This window comes from Papio anubis, chromosome 11 (assembly GCF_008728515.1).
Source record: "Papio anubis isolate 15944 chromosome 11, Panubis1.0, whole genome shotgun sequence".
Lineage (NCBI taxonomy): Eukaryota > Metazoa > Chordata > Mammalia > Primates > Cercopithecidae > Papio > Papio anubis.
This window is the reverse complement of record NC_044986.1, coordinates 5,863,154-5,877,457: the sequence shown is the minus strand read 5'-3', so window position 1 is coordinate 5,877,457 and position 14,304 is coordinate 5,863,154.

Here is a 14,304-nt window from a genome sequence, read left to right as displayed (position 1 = left end):
AGCTACTTCCTCTGGGATTCCATTCCCAGGTGCATGGCAAAGCTGTTCTTTTCCAGTCTCACCTGCCCAACCACCTGAAGGGAAGAGATCATCAGAGCACAGGAAGTTTGATTTGGGGATAGTGAGTCCGTGCAAACCACTGGCTTTAAATAAAAACATCTTTTGGCTGCAAATATATTTCTGGAAATCCACATGTAAAGCAAATCTGGGTGAATCAAACCAAATCTTGTCATGAGAAATAATGGCAAATGGAGAGTCATGGGGACATCTCGCACACTCGCAGATGTGCCTGGATGTATTTTCCTGGCTCATTTCAATACAATGAATCATTCATTGCAGAGTAAACCAAGAATTAGAACCTAGAAAAGAGGAATGTAGACAAATTTCTACAAGATAAGAAAAGAAAATGCACATAGGATGGCACCACTCATTTGTACAAGCGTGTGGGGCTGTGTCGGGAGGGTTGTGAAGAGAATACAGGAGGGAGCAGATTATGGCAGAGGATGAGGGAGGGTAGAGGGAGGGAAGGTGGACAAAGGAGAGAGATGAGGACAGGATGGTGCAGGGGAGACAGCAGGGAGGGCATGGTGGAAGAGCTCTGATGATCTCTTCCCCTCAGGTGTGTAGGGGCAGGTGAGACCAGGTAAGTGGGGGCCACCATTTGTGGTAGACGGTGCTGACATTAAACATGATGGAGAGGTTACTTTATAGTATTACTGCTTGTTGGCTTCAAAGACTTCTTTAGATTCCAAAAAAACACCAAATATGCTGCTCCCTCCATGTTGGTTCCAGAATAATGGCTCATAGCGCAGTCTCAGGGTTGCTCAAGACATGCCTGATGGCTGCAGAATGTTTGCAGTAAAAAATCTAACTTCTTCTCTGTAGAGAGCTCTAGAAGATAGAGGTAGCTTCTAGAGACTGCAGTTCTCTCCATGATGACTCTTCTTTTAGCCTCTTTTCTTGGCTAATATTTCCAACTTAGCCTCCCAAATATATTTTCACCAATTTATTTTTCCAAGTGAATTTTAGGATAATTTGGTCAATGTGTTGGAAAGGAAAAGGTATTCACTAATTTCCTAACATTGACCTGTAATTTTATTTCTACAAATGCCTTCCTTGGTCATGACGTAGTATTTGTATTCATTTAATAAAGTCACACATTCCACTTGCAAATATTATTGCTAGAATTTTTTATTTCATCTTCACAAAGGGGATTTGTTTGTCGTTTTATTCTGGGTGAAATGTGGGCATTGGTTTCACATTTTGGTATTCGGACCATTGTGTAACTTCATAATATGTCAATTTGGCCTGACTGAACTAAGGTTAGGCTGAACCAATTCCTCAAATTTCCTATTCTGTAGTTTTGAGCTAGGCTGGGCCACAGACATTTTTGTATGAGATGTAATAAGGCCACAGCCATTTTTGTTTTTCCAGGTGGATGGTCAGGGCAGGTGCTTTTGGAGCTCACATGCTGTCACTTGTCTGTTGATTCACCTCATTGGCACAGGGCAGCAGCTGGACCGGCAACTGCTCCACCCTCCCTTGAACATTCCTTGGCTTCTCTGACTCCAGGGCCAGTTGTGTGCTTAGTCTCTTGATGCATTTTACCAAGAGAAAAGGCAGTGGGACTGTCACAAGCTGTTGTCTGTCCTCATGGGTTTGATTCAGCTTGTGCCCAGGAACTCCAGCTCATGTTTGCTTTACTCCACTTGATATCTGCGCTCCCTTCCCAACTGACTGCCCTGTGGACTTGAAGCTCCACCATCAGACACAACCATAATACAGACACAATTCAGCCAGCATTCACAACCAATAGATACGGTCAGATCCTTTTAGATATATTCCAGTGGCTCTAATCTGCTTCTCTAATGGAGCCCTAATGGATACAACATTTGATACCAAGAGTAGGGTGCTGTTATAACTAAAGCTTAAAGTATGGAAGCAGCTTTGGAACTGGGCAGTAGGCAGAAGCCAGAAGGACTCTGAGGAGAGTTAGTGAAGAAATGTTGAAAGGCCTTGAAGAACCAATTTTAGAAGCATGATGACTTTTGACATAGGTGTTAAAGGAAAGTAAGGAATATTTTTTTCAAAGGGGACATCTTTTCATTTATTGAGGCAGCTTCAACATGTTTATACACACACGCAACGCCTACACGCAAAGTCAGTGTCGTGATAATGTACTTTCACAAAGTCACATTAACGAAAAAATGCAGAAAATGAATTGGAGCTTTCTAAAAGTGGGAAAATCTTATTAAAAACTGGAGGAAAGATCATCTTTGGTTATATGTTGGCAGAAAGTTTAGCAACACTGTCACCTGTGATAATGTGGGAGGTAGAATAATGGACTAGATAATCTAGCTAAGGATATTTCCAGGCAAAGTGATAAAAATGCAGCTAGTGATAAAGATGGATTCTTATTGCTGTTTACAGTAAAATGTGAGAGGAGAGAGACAATCTAAAGGAAGGGCCACTAAACATTAAAGGAGCTAGGACTTGTGTTTTTGGAACTTAGCCTTTCCTGAAGGCAAACAATGCTGAAATAAATAAATGGCTTCTAGGTAAAAATCACATTCGGGGTGCTCATGGGCAAGTATTGCCTCCAGATAAATTCAGGAGTATTACTGTGAAGTCCTCTGTTTAAACCCTGGAAAGATATAACGTGGTGCCTCAGAGAATTGTTCAATCCAATAGTAGAGCTTCCAAGAAGCTTAGGGGAATTGTCCCTTAGCAGAAGCTCAAGGTAGAAAAGGATTTATCCTGAAGATATCCATGGCTGTGGCTTTGGTCTAATGGAATGAATGTTCAATTAGATTTGCAGGAGACCCCCAAACTTTTAAAAAGAAGTATATTAGCATAAATACCACCAGCTTGGACTGCAAGGGAGAGAGAAAATAGAAAATGAAAAGAAAATTTTGGACCCACAAATTCAGACTGGAAGCAGGTTGAGAAATTTTTGCAGGTGTAAACATGGTTACCATTTACAAAAATGAAAGTATGATTTGGAAGGCAGAACCAAGAGTTCAGGGGATAGAGCCAACAGCCAAGGCAGGAATGGGACCAAGTCCTAGTTTTTAAAAAAAATCTACAGCTTGCCTGGCTGGATTTTAAAATTAGTATGGCAAATCCCTCATGTCTTCCAATTTCCCTTTTTGAGCAAGTGTCGATAGCAATTATTTTATGCCCACCCCACCACTGTACATTGGATGTGTAAGGGTCGGATAATGTTCCTTTTTGGTGCACAGGTCTCCAGTCAAAAGGGAGCGCATATGAGGAACTCTATTTCAGGAACTGCATCCAAGGAGCCCCATTCAATCTAGACTTGACTTAGAGGAAAACATTCTGTACATAGCTAATGATATAAGGGAATGGATCTCTGAGGGGGTCTTGGGGAGGGGTGAGTATATTTTGCCTGTGGAAGATATGTAAATCATTTGTGGCCAGAAGGCAAGCTATGCTGGCTTTAACATATAGCCACAAATTCTTTGACACACTTCCTTCAAGATGTGCAGCTTCATTCCCCTCCCGTTGAATATGGACTGGACTTAGTGATTTCGTTTTAATGAATAGAATAAGGCAGAAATGACAGGGTGTGACTTCTAAGCTTAAATCATAAAAACCATCGCAACTTCACTCTTGTTCTCTCTCAGATGACTGATTTTTGGAGAAGCTGGCTGCCATGTCAAGAGAATATCTAAGCCTATGGAGAGCCTTACATGGTGAGGAACTGAGGCTGCTTTCTGACAGCCAGAAAAGAAGGAGTCCTCTGCCAATAGCCATGAGAATGAACCATCTTGGAATTGCAAACTGCAGCCCCAGAGAAGCCTGCAGATCAGTGCTGCCCCAGCCAACACCTCGACTGCAGCCTTGTAAGAAACTCTGAGGTCGAACTACCTACCTGTGTTGCTTCTGAATCCCAGACTCGCAAAAGCTGTGAGCCAGTAAAAGGTTCTTGTTTAAAGCCACTAAGTTTTGGGGTAATTCATCATAAAGCAATGGATAACTAATGTAGCTCTGTTACATTGGAAAAATAAATTGGGACAGTTTCCATATTTTTTATGACATGGAATGGCTAAAATCACATAGAAATGGTCAATTTCTTGGGAGTTTGATAGGACTCACTCACAAATCCATTTGCAACAGGAAGTTTTTAAAATTTTATTTTGAAAGTAGATCCTTGATAGACATAAAATTTTCTCTTTGGCTTATTTGAGTTTTCACCATAAGGACTCCTTGATAGATTTAAAATGACTTTGGCTTATTTGACTTTCAACCTCATTTTAAATTGACCGTGGTTTATTTATGCTTTCCTAAGAAGAGCATCCATTTAATTCAAACTTGAAAACGTCTTTTCAGAGAGTTGTTTATACCCTACCTTTAAAATTATTGTATTCGTGTTTATATCTTTTGTCATTCATAATGATGTGCTTTTGTTGGAAATCATTCTTCTTGATTAGATTTTCCAGAGGTTATCTTTTTATTGTCTTTTTAATAGAAACATTGGTTGGACTCATCAATGTTTTCATCTTCTTTGTATATTCCAGTTCCATTATTTTCTCCTTTATTTTGATTAATCGTGTTATCATGGCTTCCTCAGGTTTCTCTCTCTCTTAAGTCTTTGGTTGAGAGATAAGCCTATTTTTAATTTTTTTGATTTAATAATGAAAAAGCAAATGAGAGTGTGACTTCATCTAAATAAGGTTTTTACATTTGAAGTTTCCAGTATCATTATTGTGTTAATACTCTGCAATGGCTATTTATTATTTTTTAAATTGATAAAAGTTATATCCATTTATCATGCACATGATGTTTTGAAATATGCATACATTGTGGAATGGCTAAATTGAGCTAATTAACCTATGCATTACCTCACATACTTTTTTTCAGGGGTGAGAACACAAAAACTACTCTTTTAGCAATTGTCAAGAATATACTATTAAGCATAGTCACCATTCCCTACAATAGATCTGTGGAACTTATTTCTCCTCACTGAAATTTTGTACCCTTTGACCAACACCTCCCAGTGCCCCACCTCCAGCCCCTACTGACCACCATTCTGCCCTCCACTCTCATGACTTCACTTTTTTAGATTCCACTTTTAGGTGAGATCATGTGGTATTTGTCTTTCTGTGCTTGGCTATTTCATTTACCATAATGTCCTCCTGGTTCATCCAGGTTGTCACAAATGACAGGATTTCCTTCTTTTTGAGGCTGAATAGTATTCCATTGTGTACATATACTCCATTTCCTTTATCTATTCCTTTGGTTTTTTTTCTTCCAACTTTTTTATTGTGTTAAAATACATATAACATGAAATTTACCATCTTTTTTTAAAAGTTTTACTTTAAGTTCTGGGATACATGTGCTGAATGTGCAGATTTGTTACATAGGTATACATGTGCCATGGTGGTTTGCTGCACCTATGAACCCTTCATCTAGGTTTTAAGCCCCAAATGCATTCGGTATTTGTCCTAATGCTCTCCCTCCCATCGCCCCCTACCCCTCAACAGGCCCCAGTGTGTAGTTTCCCTCCCTGTGTCCATGTGTTCTCATTGTTTAACTCCCACTTATGAGTGAGAACATGTGGTGCTTGGTTATCTGTTCCTGTGTTAGTTTGCTAAGGCTGATGGTTTCCACCTTCATCCATGTACCTGAGAAGGACATTAACTCATTTTTTATGGCTGCATAGTATTCTGTGGTGTATATGTGCCATATTTTCTTTATCCAGTCTATCATTGATGGGCATTTGGGTTGGTTTCAAGTCTTTGCTATTGTAAATAGTGCTACAGTAAACATATGTGTGCATGTGTCTTTATAGTAGAATGATTTATAATCCTTTGGGTATATACCCAGTAAGGGGATTGCTGGGTCAAATGGTATTTCTGGTTCTAGATCCTTGAGAAATCACCACACAATGTATTCATTTGTTGATGGGCACTTAGTTTAATTGCATTTCTTGGCTATTGTGAATCATGCTGGAATTCACATGGGAGTGCAGATATCTCTTCGACATACTGATTTAATTCTCTTTAGATATATACCCAGTAGTAGGATTGATGGACCATGTAGTGTCTTATTTTTAATTTTTGAGGAATCTGCACATTGATTTCTGTATGATTGTACTAATTTACTTCCCCACGAACAGGGTATGAGTTTTTCCTCCACATCCTCACCAGTACCTGTTATCTTACATCTGTTTGATAATAGCCATTCAAACAGATGTGAGATGTATCTGATTGTGCTTTTCATTTGCATTTCTGTAATGATGAGTGATACTGGGCATGTTTTCATATCCTGGCTGGCCATTCATATGTCTTCTTTTGAGAAATGTCTATCAGGCCCTCTGCCATTTTTTGAAATCAAGTTGTATGTTTTCTTGCTATTGAGTTGTTTGAGTTCCTTATGCATTTTGGATATTAGCCCCTCATGAGACATAGGATTTGCAAATATTATCTTCTATTCCATAGGTTGTCTCTTCACTCTGTTGATTGTTTCCTTGCCGGTGTGGAGACTTTCTAGTTTGGTAAAATCCCACTCGTCTACAATAGTCCGTACTTATCGATGAGGATACTTTTTAAGACCCCAGGTAGATGCCTGAAATCTCAGAGAGTACCAAACCCTATAAATACTACATTTTTTCCTACACATACATTCCTATGGTGAAGTTTAATTTATGAATTGTGCACAGTAAGAGATTAACAACAGTACTAATAAAACAGAATAATCGTAACAATATGTTATAATAAAAGTTATGTGAATGTAGTCGCTCTCTCTCTCTCCCTCTCTATCTTGCTCAGAATATCTTATTGCACTGCACTGAAACTGTAACTAAAACTGCAGAAAGCAGTTTCAGTAGGGAGGACAACTGCATTTTCACTTTTGTTGCCTGTGCTTTTGGGGTCATATCCAAAAAAGTCATTGCACAGCTTGACATCATGGAGCTTCCCCGTTATGTTTTCTAGTTGTTTTGCAGTTTCAGGTCTTATGTTTAATTCTTTAATCCATTTTCAGTTGATTTTTGTATATGGTGTGAGATAAGGATCTAATTTCATTTTTCTGCATGTGGGTATCCAGTTGCCCCCAATAGCATTCCTTGAAAAGACTGTCCTTTCCTCACTGTGTGTTTTTGTAACTGCAATTTTGATTTTTTTCTTGTGTCAAGTGTTATCTATAAGATTGAAATGTTTTACTTCTCAATGGTTGAATTTTCGTCATCCATTTTTATGTGGTCTAAGAAGGTGATCTAAACACTCTTAACTTTTAAAAATATTTTAAATTTTTGTACATGGCCCAGGGATATTTCAAGATAATATGTATCATCTAGAGTGCAAAGTTTTATATATTTATATGTTTATATAGATTTGTATGTGTTTAGATATACCTAAGCATGTGAATAAATGTAAATATATAAAGCTATAGATATTATACATATAGTCACCCTGTCTCTTCCACCTCAAACATCCCCTCTCTGCTTGGCATACTCTTAGTCTCCCTTCAGAGACAAAATCAAACATCATCTCTTCTGCAAAGCTTTTTCTGACTCTCAGCCACAGGAGACCATTTTCTCAAATCATCTCTGCGTCCTCAGAATACTTAGTTATTTTGCTGTGATTGGAGTGATCCCATCCGATGCTACTCAGTGTCCGTCTTTCTCCTCGAGGGCAGGCTCTGTCTCCCTCCATTCTGCATTTTCAGGGATTAGCGCTGCACTGGGCATCAAGTAGGAACTTGGTAAATGTTTGTTGAGTAATATATTTCCAAGGTCAATGACTCTAGTGTCTGTTGGGCACACATTTTCTTTGTGAAATGTTATATTTTATTAAAAACATGCAGATTAGCTAACTTTTCATTTAAAGCATAATATTACCCTTGTGTTAAAATTCAGAGCTTGTAGCAGATTCATTGTTATCAACCCTTTTTCAACTTTAATCTCGTCAAGCTTCATTATTCCAGTCTGAAAATCTGGTCTGATATTTGGAGATTAGAAAGACATCCCCTGCCTGTCCCTAATTACCTGGTTATGCAGGTAGCAGACCAGGCGAATTGCTGCTGACTTTGAATGTCTTGTGTACAGTGACTTTAAAATCCTCAGAATGTTCAAAACTATTTACCCAGTGCTTTCCTAGTGACATTAATGCTGTTCCATATGGTATATGCAAGTTATTTTCATTTTTTAAAATAGCTTTTATGTTTAAAGCAATTTTAGATTCACAGCAAAACTGGGCAAAAGGTACAGAGAGTTTCCATATACCCCCAGTTCCCATAGGCAAGATACTTTCTAAGAAAGAATATTTACCAGTTTCTTCAATGTTGTAAGGGGACAATTCTTTTTATACATTTATATTCAGGGGCTTAGGTTGTAACATTTTCTTCTTTATGCTACTCAGGCATTTTCAAGGGCTTTTAACATGCAGAGTTTCTTTTTGTGTTTGTTTTAATCTACAAATGGTCCATGGATCAAAACAAGGCTGTTGTCATCCTGCCACTTCCCTGAACGCTCATTGGATCATCTCTGTCATAGACACAAAGGCATTATTGGAGGCAATGTATACAGAAATTGCCTAATTATTGCTTGAACCCTGACCTGAGAGCTTTCGTTCTGCAAAAGAGAAGTGGCTAACACTTTGGCTGAATGATCATATTCTCATGTCCCTCTCCCAGGCTCACGTGTGAGATAATGACATTTACAGGTGAAAGAAAATGTTTCAGTTTACTTCCTTGTTCAATAAAAGTGATGTTGAGACATATAATCCTCTCTCTCTGACAGATTACTGTCCAAAGAATACAATGTAATCAACGCACTGGACACTCACTCCTATTTTTTCTTCTAACAGTTTATAATGGATGCAGCTATGCCCTCTACAGAATGTAGAGGTGAGTTTTGATTAAGAAAAGTAGATCAACTAACAATAATTTTGGAGTGTTTTGATCAATGGCAGAAAGTGAAGTGTTTTAAAAAGATTTCCCTAAAAGGAACTTTATTTCTTACCTTTTTTAAATGTGGTTGTATCATTTCTTTCACTTTCATAGGTCAATAGACATGAACAATCTCACAGTGCTTCATCCTATTTATTATATTATGAAGATGACTTCTAAACGTCCTAAATATTATGCTCCCATCCACAGACATGAGCGATTGTTCTTGATAAGTTCGGTGGAGTGCATCATTCTCCCAGAAGCTCTCCAGGGAAAATGGAGGAACTTCCTCATAAGAGGTTGCTTTGAACAATTTCTTCAAACTCCTTCACCAGAAAATGTTCCCAGCGCAACAGAAAGAGGTTAAAATGGTTCATAAATTTGTAACAAATCTGTTGACAATAAAATAATTCTTGTCAGACCAGAACAGTTAAGAGATAATGAAAAAATAGAATGCCCTCTTCGATTGTTTCCTAGCAGCTAAGTATTTTTTTTAGCAAGTTTGTTTTAATTATTTCCTCTGATAATTTAGGTAGCTTGAGCTTGAACTAATTAAAACAAACATGGAAACAAGGATTGAATAGCCTGACAAAAAGATTTATTCCATTTGTATTTTAAATGCCAGCTGAAAGGCTATGTGTTAAAGCATTCTTTTTGTTGTTGTTGTTTTTGTTCTACGTCATTAAAGATTTCTATTGTCAGAAAGGTTATAGATTAAACTGTCCCTCCAAAAGAGACATTTGGTTATGTTATTGTCTTAGAAGAAGGGTGAACTATTCTCCACCTCTTTATCTTGGTGACCAAGTTATTTCTTTTGGGTTTACAGTTTTTAAGGCTTCTTTGTTGATGGAAGAGGCAAGTATTTTCAGAAACACACATGGAATTTGGAGAAGCAACGAACATGTATTGTGCCCCTACTAGACATCAGTTCCTTCCCGGCACTTGGTAATCATCACCCCACCTGATTGTCAGCCTCACACTATGGGGCTGGAGGTACGACCTTCAGTTAATGAACGGAGTTAGGGCGAGACCTGAAGGGGCCGAGGAATTTTCTCAAGGTCATAACACCTATCTCTGGGTTTTATATGTAGCCTGGAAAATCTTGTGTGTTTACATAGCCAGTATTCTCCCATTTTCTGCAAGGCTGTGCCCACTACATCCTCCTTCCCTTCCATTCTCTGTCCCCCATGAAGGGCCCTTCCTTGTTACCCCCAGTACCCACAGCATGGAAACAAGAGATTGGACAGATGAGATGTTCCACTCTCCTTTACTGAAGGTTCCAGTGGTTTATTCATATCCAAACCCATAGAGTGTGGAGCTTATTAGCCCAGGGAAGCAAGAACTTCTACGGGGCTATGTCTCTGCTCTGCTCAGCCCTCCAGGGAGGCAGGAGCCTTGTTCTTGACTCCACATTCACCACTGGGACCACATCCTCCAGTGTGCAGGGAGAGCCCCCATTGCCCTTCAGTTCTGCCACGTCCGCCCCTTCACGACGAACCACACCTGATGCCTTCACTTCAGCTGAGTGCAGATGGGCTTTTTCCTCCCTCATCCAGTAAGATCCCTATGCTGGGTTCACTGATGATACATCTTTCATCATATCCATAGGCAATATTTGGTCCTTGGTTTCACCTCTCCCCAGCACTCCATGCAGTTCACCTTCCCTTTGAGGGACCTCATCTTCCCTGCCTCCGGGAAGCCATACTCTCCTGATTTCCCTCACACCTCACCGATGGCTTCTCCAAGTACCTTCGCAGAATTTGGCTGTGCCTGTCCCACATCTCAGCTGATGGTCCCTCTCACTCTGTGTCTGGCCCAGATATTTCTCCCAAGTTTCAGGCGTGTATATTCAACCACGTGGGTAAGGGGCCACCAGGATGTCCCCTGGGCCCTCAGTGTCCCCATGTCTGTGCTGGCTGCTCTCTGCCTGGCTCTCCCCCATCTCCACCCTGCTCCGTGCCCAGGAGGTGACCCTTGTGGACTGCGCCACGGGCCCCTCCCCCTTGGGTTTCTGCGGGAGACTTGGAGGGCCCAGGCAGAGTTGCGGGCTCTCTCCCTTCCCCTTTCCTGCAGGGCTGGGGGTTGACTTTGTGTTCCCCTCTGCACAGCTGCTCCCTCTGACTCAGTAATGGATGCTCCCTTCACCTTCAGGCCTGGAGGATGTGCTGGCCTCCTGCCCCCATTTTCCGGCAGCTTCGTTGTCCCTAGTTGCCCCTTCATCCCTTCATCCCTGCCCAGGTTGTTGCCATTGGTGCTTTCGCTGCCCTCCCCTGGGTTCCCTGACGGGCATGCCCTCTGCTTCTGCAGCCAGTGTGATGATCCCCCTGTCTCTCTGCCTGCTCTTGCCCACCTTCCCCCTTGTCCACTCCCTGCTCACCCCTGTTTCTGAGTTCAGTGACTGGCCCCTCACCACCCAGTTGCCCCAGCCAGGGCACTGGGACTCTTCCTGACATTTCCCTCTCCCTCACCACCTGGATTCACCCCATTCAAGCTTCCGACCTCTGTTCTTGGGCTTTCCATCTTCTTGGCCACAATCCTTGTCTAGACCACTGTCATCTTCCAGCAGGACATCACCTGGTCTCCCTCCCTCCCCTGCCTCTCTGTCCCTCAATGACTCTCCACACTGCAGTCAGGACAAGTCTTTCTAGACTTCGAGCCTGATTGTGTCAGTGCCCAGTAAACCTGTATTGAATTTCCACTGGAGAAACCCCTCAAGTGTCTTCTACAGCCCTGACATCCCCGCCAGCACTGTCTCCCCTGTGCTCACTTCAGCCAAGCTGAAACGGCCTCCAGCGCACCATGCCTCCTCACTCTGACACCTACATGAGGTATTTCCATGTAATTGTAATTGTGTAGAATGTAATCCACCTGGCTAACACTGGTCCTTCAGATAGTCATCACAGACATCACTTCTTCCAGGACGCCTTCCCTCCTGCCCCCACAACTGCTATTCTTGTGCTCCTATGGCGTTCCTCACACCCTCCCCCTCCTCATCATCAACAGCTGTGACTTTCCAGACACTATGTGGCAAGAGTTGCACTAAGTACTCTGCATGAATTACCCTTTAATCATCACAACATCTCTAAGAGCTGGTGTGGCAGCTGTACACTAGATGAAGCCCATTTTCTCATCTAGAGCATGGACTGGCAAACTTCTCCTGAATGTATTTTTAGCTTTATGGGTCTTAGGGTTTCTCTTGCAACGATTCAACTCTGCCAGTGCAGCACGGAGGCAGCCCAGGACCATACGTAAATAAATGAGCTTGGCTGTGTGCCAAGAAAATTATTACTCAACGAGGTGGCAGGCCCAGTTTGAGCTGGGGGCTGTCGCTGAGCCCTGCTCTTGACTAGACTACAAGACTCATGAGGTTAGGGACGCTATGCTTCCAGCATGGGGACCAGCACAGAATGGTGCTTCAATACCATTTCTCCTCCCACTGCCTCCAAGGACAGATTTGGGGTGGGATGAATATAAGGAAGAATCTAGGTGTTGGCAATTGCTGAGCAAGTTGACTTCTCTGCTCAATATGCCATCATGTCCCTAAGAAAGTCTCCATTTTGCTGAGTCCAAGTCTGCTCCATGTGGCTCTTAGCCCTGGTCTTTCCTCTGCTTTTGGGAGCTGCAGACAGAAGGTATGATTCACCTTCCGCGGGGATTCCTTCTTTGGGGTTCCAGCTCCCACAGGCTCTTCTTGGATTAAGCCTCTCCCATCAGTCCCCATCCCCACGGTGTCCAGACTATCCTCATCCTGTCTCCCTCCTCTGCAGGCTCCCCACTGGCAATTTCCCCTTTAAAGGACACTCTCTCAGAGGGAAACAGAGCTCTCCAGACTCCTGGGATGCCATAGTCTAAACTCTGTCAACTTTCTATGCAGTCCAGGAACTCCCAGGCTCTAAGAAGTCGCTGCCTGGGCTCTAATGGGACCACTTGTGGGCTCTACCAGGACCAGTGTCTTGGCAATTCCCAGGCCTTTCTTAGCAGAGCTGCTGCTTTGAAAGCAGGGCTTTCCCCACCACCCCATTTTTCTGAGACATTTCTTAGTTTCGTTGATTTTTTTTTTTTAATTCTATGTGCAGAATCATGGCAGGAGATTTTGATCTTGGGGCGATACGATGAAAACACTGTTAGAAAAATTTATTCAGCCCTGGATTCCAGGGTGGATTGTGTAGGGGAGAAAGGGAGGCAGAGGGGAGATCTAAATGCAAGATCCCACTTTCTCACGGCGTGGTGTTAAGATGATTTCGTGCTTGAAAATATGGAAAACCATCTCATATTTCAGAAATTCTTATTGCAACATGAGAGGGGCTCCACTTAAAATCACCCTCATCTGTCAAGGGCTCTGCCAAAATGCCAAAGCTTCTGTGAAGCCTCCTGCCACTACGAGACTCCACTGTCATTCCCTGTCTCCCCTAATACCCTTTCAGCCCCTATCGCACACCCGCCAGCACCTGATTTGGGCTAGAGCTCATTAGATGTTTGACTTTTGGATCTATGGGTCACTCTGAGTTCTTCAAGAATGGGACTTGTCCTAGCCCAGGGTTGGGGCCTTACACACGGTTATGGACTTGCGTGGGCTCCAGTGAGTGACAGGACACTGCCACGGGTAGAGAGCTTGTGGTTGGGACCAGCGGCAGCAATCCACCCGCTCTGTGCTCTGCTTCCCTGGTAGCAGCTCAGCACACCCGCTGTCCCAGCCCCCCTGCTTCTGTGCCTGGGCCCCAGCCTGGCTCAGCCTCCCTGCTGGAGCTCTGCTGCTGACCTTGGTGCTGAGCCTGCCGTGCGGGCTCAGCCACTGAGCAGTGGCCTCTGCAGGGCCCGGTCATCCCTGCCGCTCTTGCTCACGCTGAGTCATAAGACATAGGTCTTAAACCTCCTGGCATGAAGCTCTTAGCAAAATAATTTTGCAGAGGTGATTGCTCTGTGTTCCCAGCATTAAATAATGCAATAACGGAAGCTTCTCAAGGTTCTCCCTGCTTTTCAGTCTCTCAGCATGTGGCTTGAATTTTCCCAGATGTCCTCCATGGACAGGTTAGCTATGCCTGGAATGTGAAGCTTTGACAAACTTGTACACAATCAAACACCTGCTTGGCACATGGGAGGACTCAATAGATGCAGGCTGAGTGAGGAGTAAAGTAGTCGATGATCCAATGAATACTTTCTCCTGGTGACCTTTCCGATAGCCGTAACTGGACACAGAACTGAGCAGCACTAAGCACAGTGCATTAGCGTGGCTTCAACAATTTCAGCATTCTTTCTAAGGGCTCCATTCTTTTCCTTGAAATCCATTCGTTGTAGTTCCCATTTATTTTCTCTACTGATCTTTCTGCTTCTCTGACGTCTCCTTGAACAATTGAGCTGCCAGATTAATTTTTCAGAAGTGCAACTTCCATC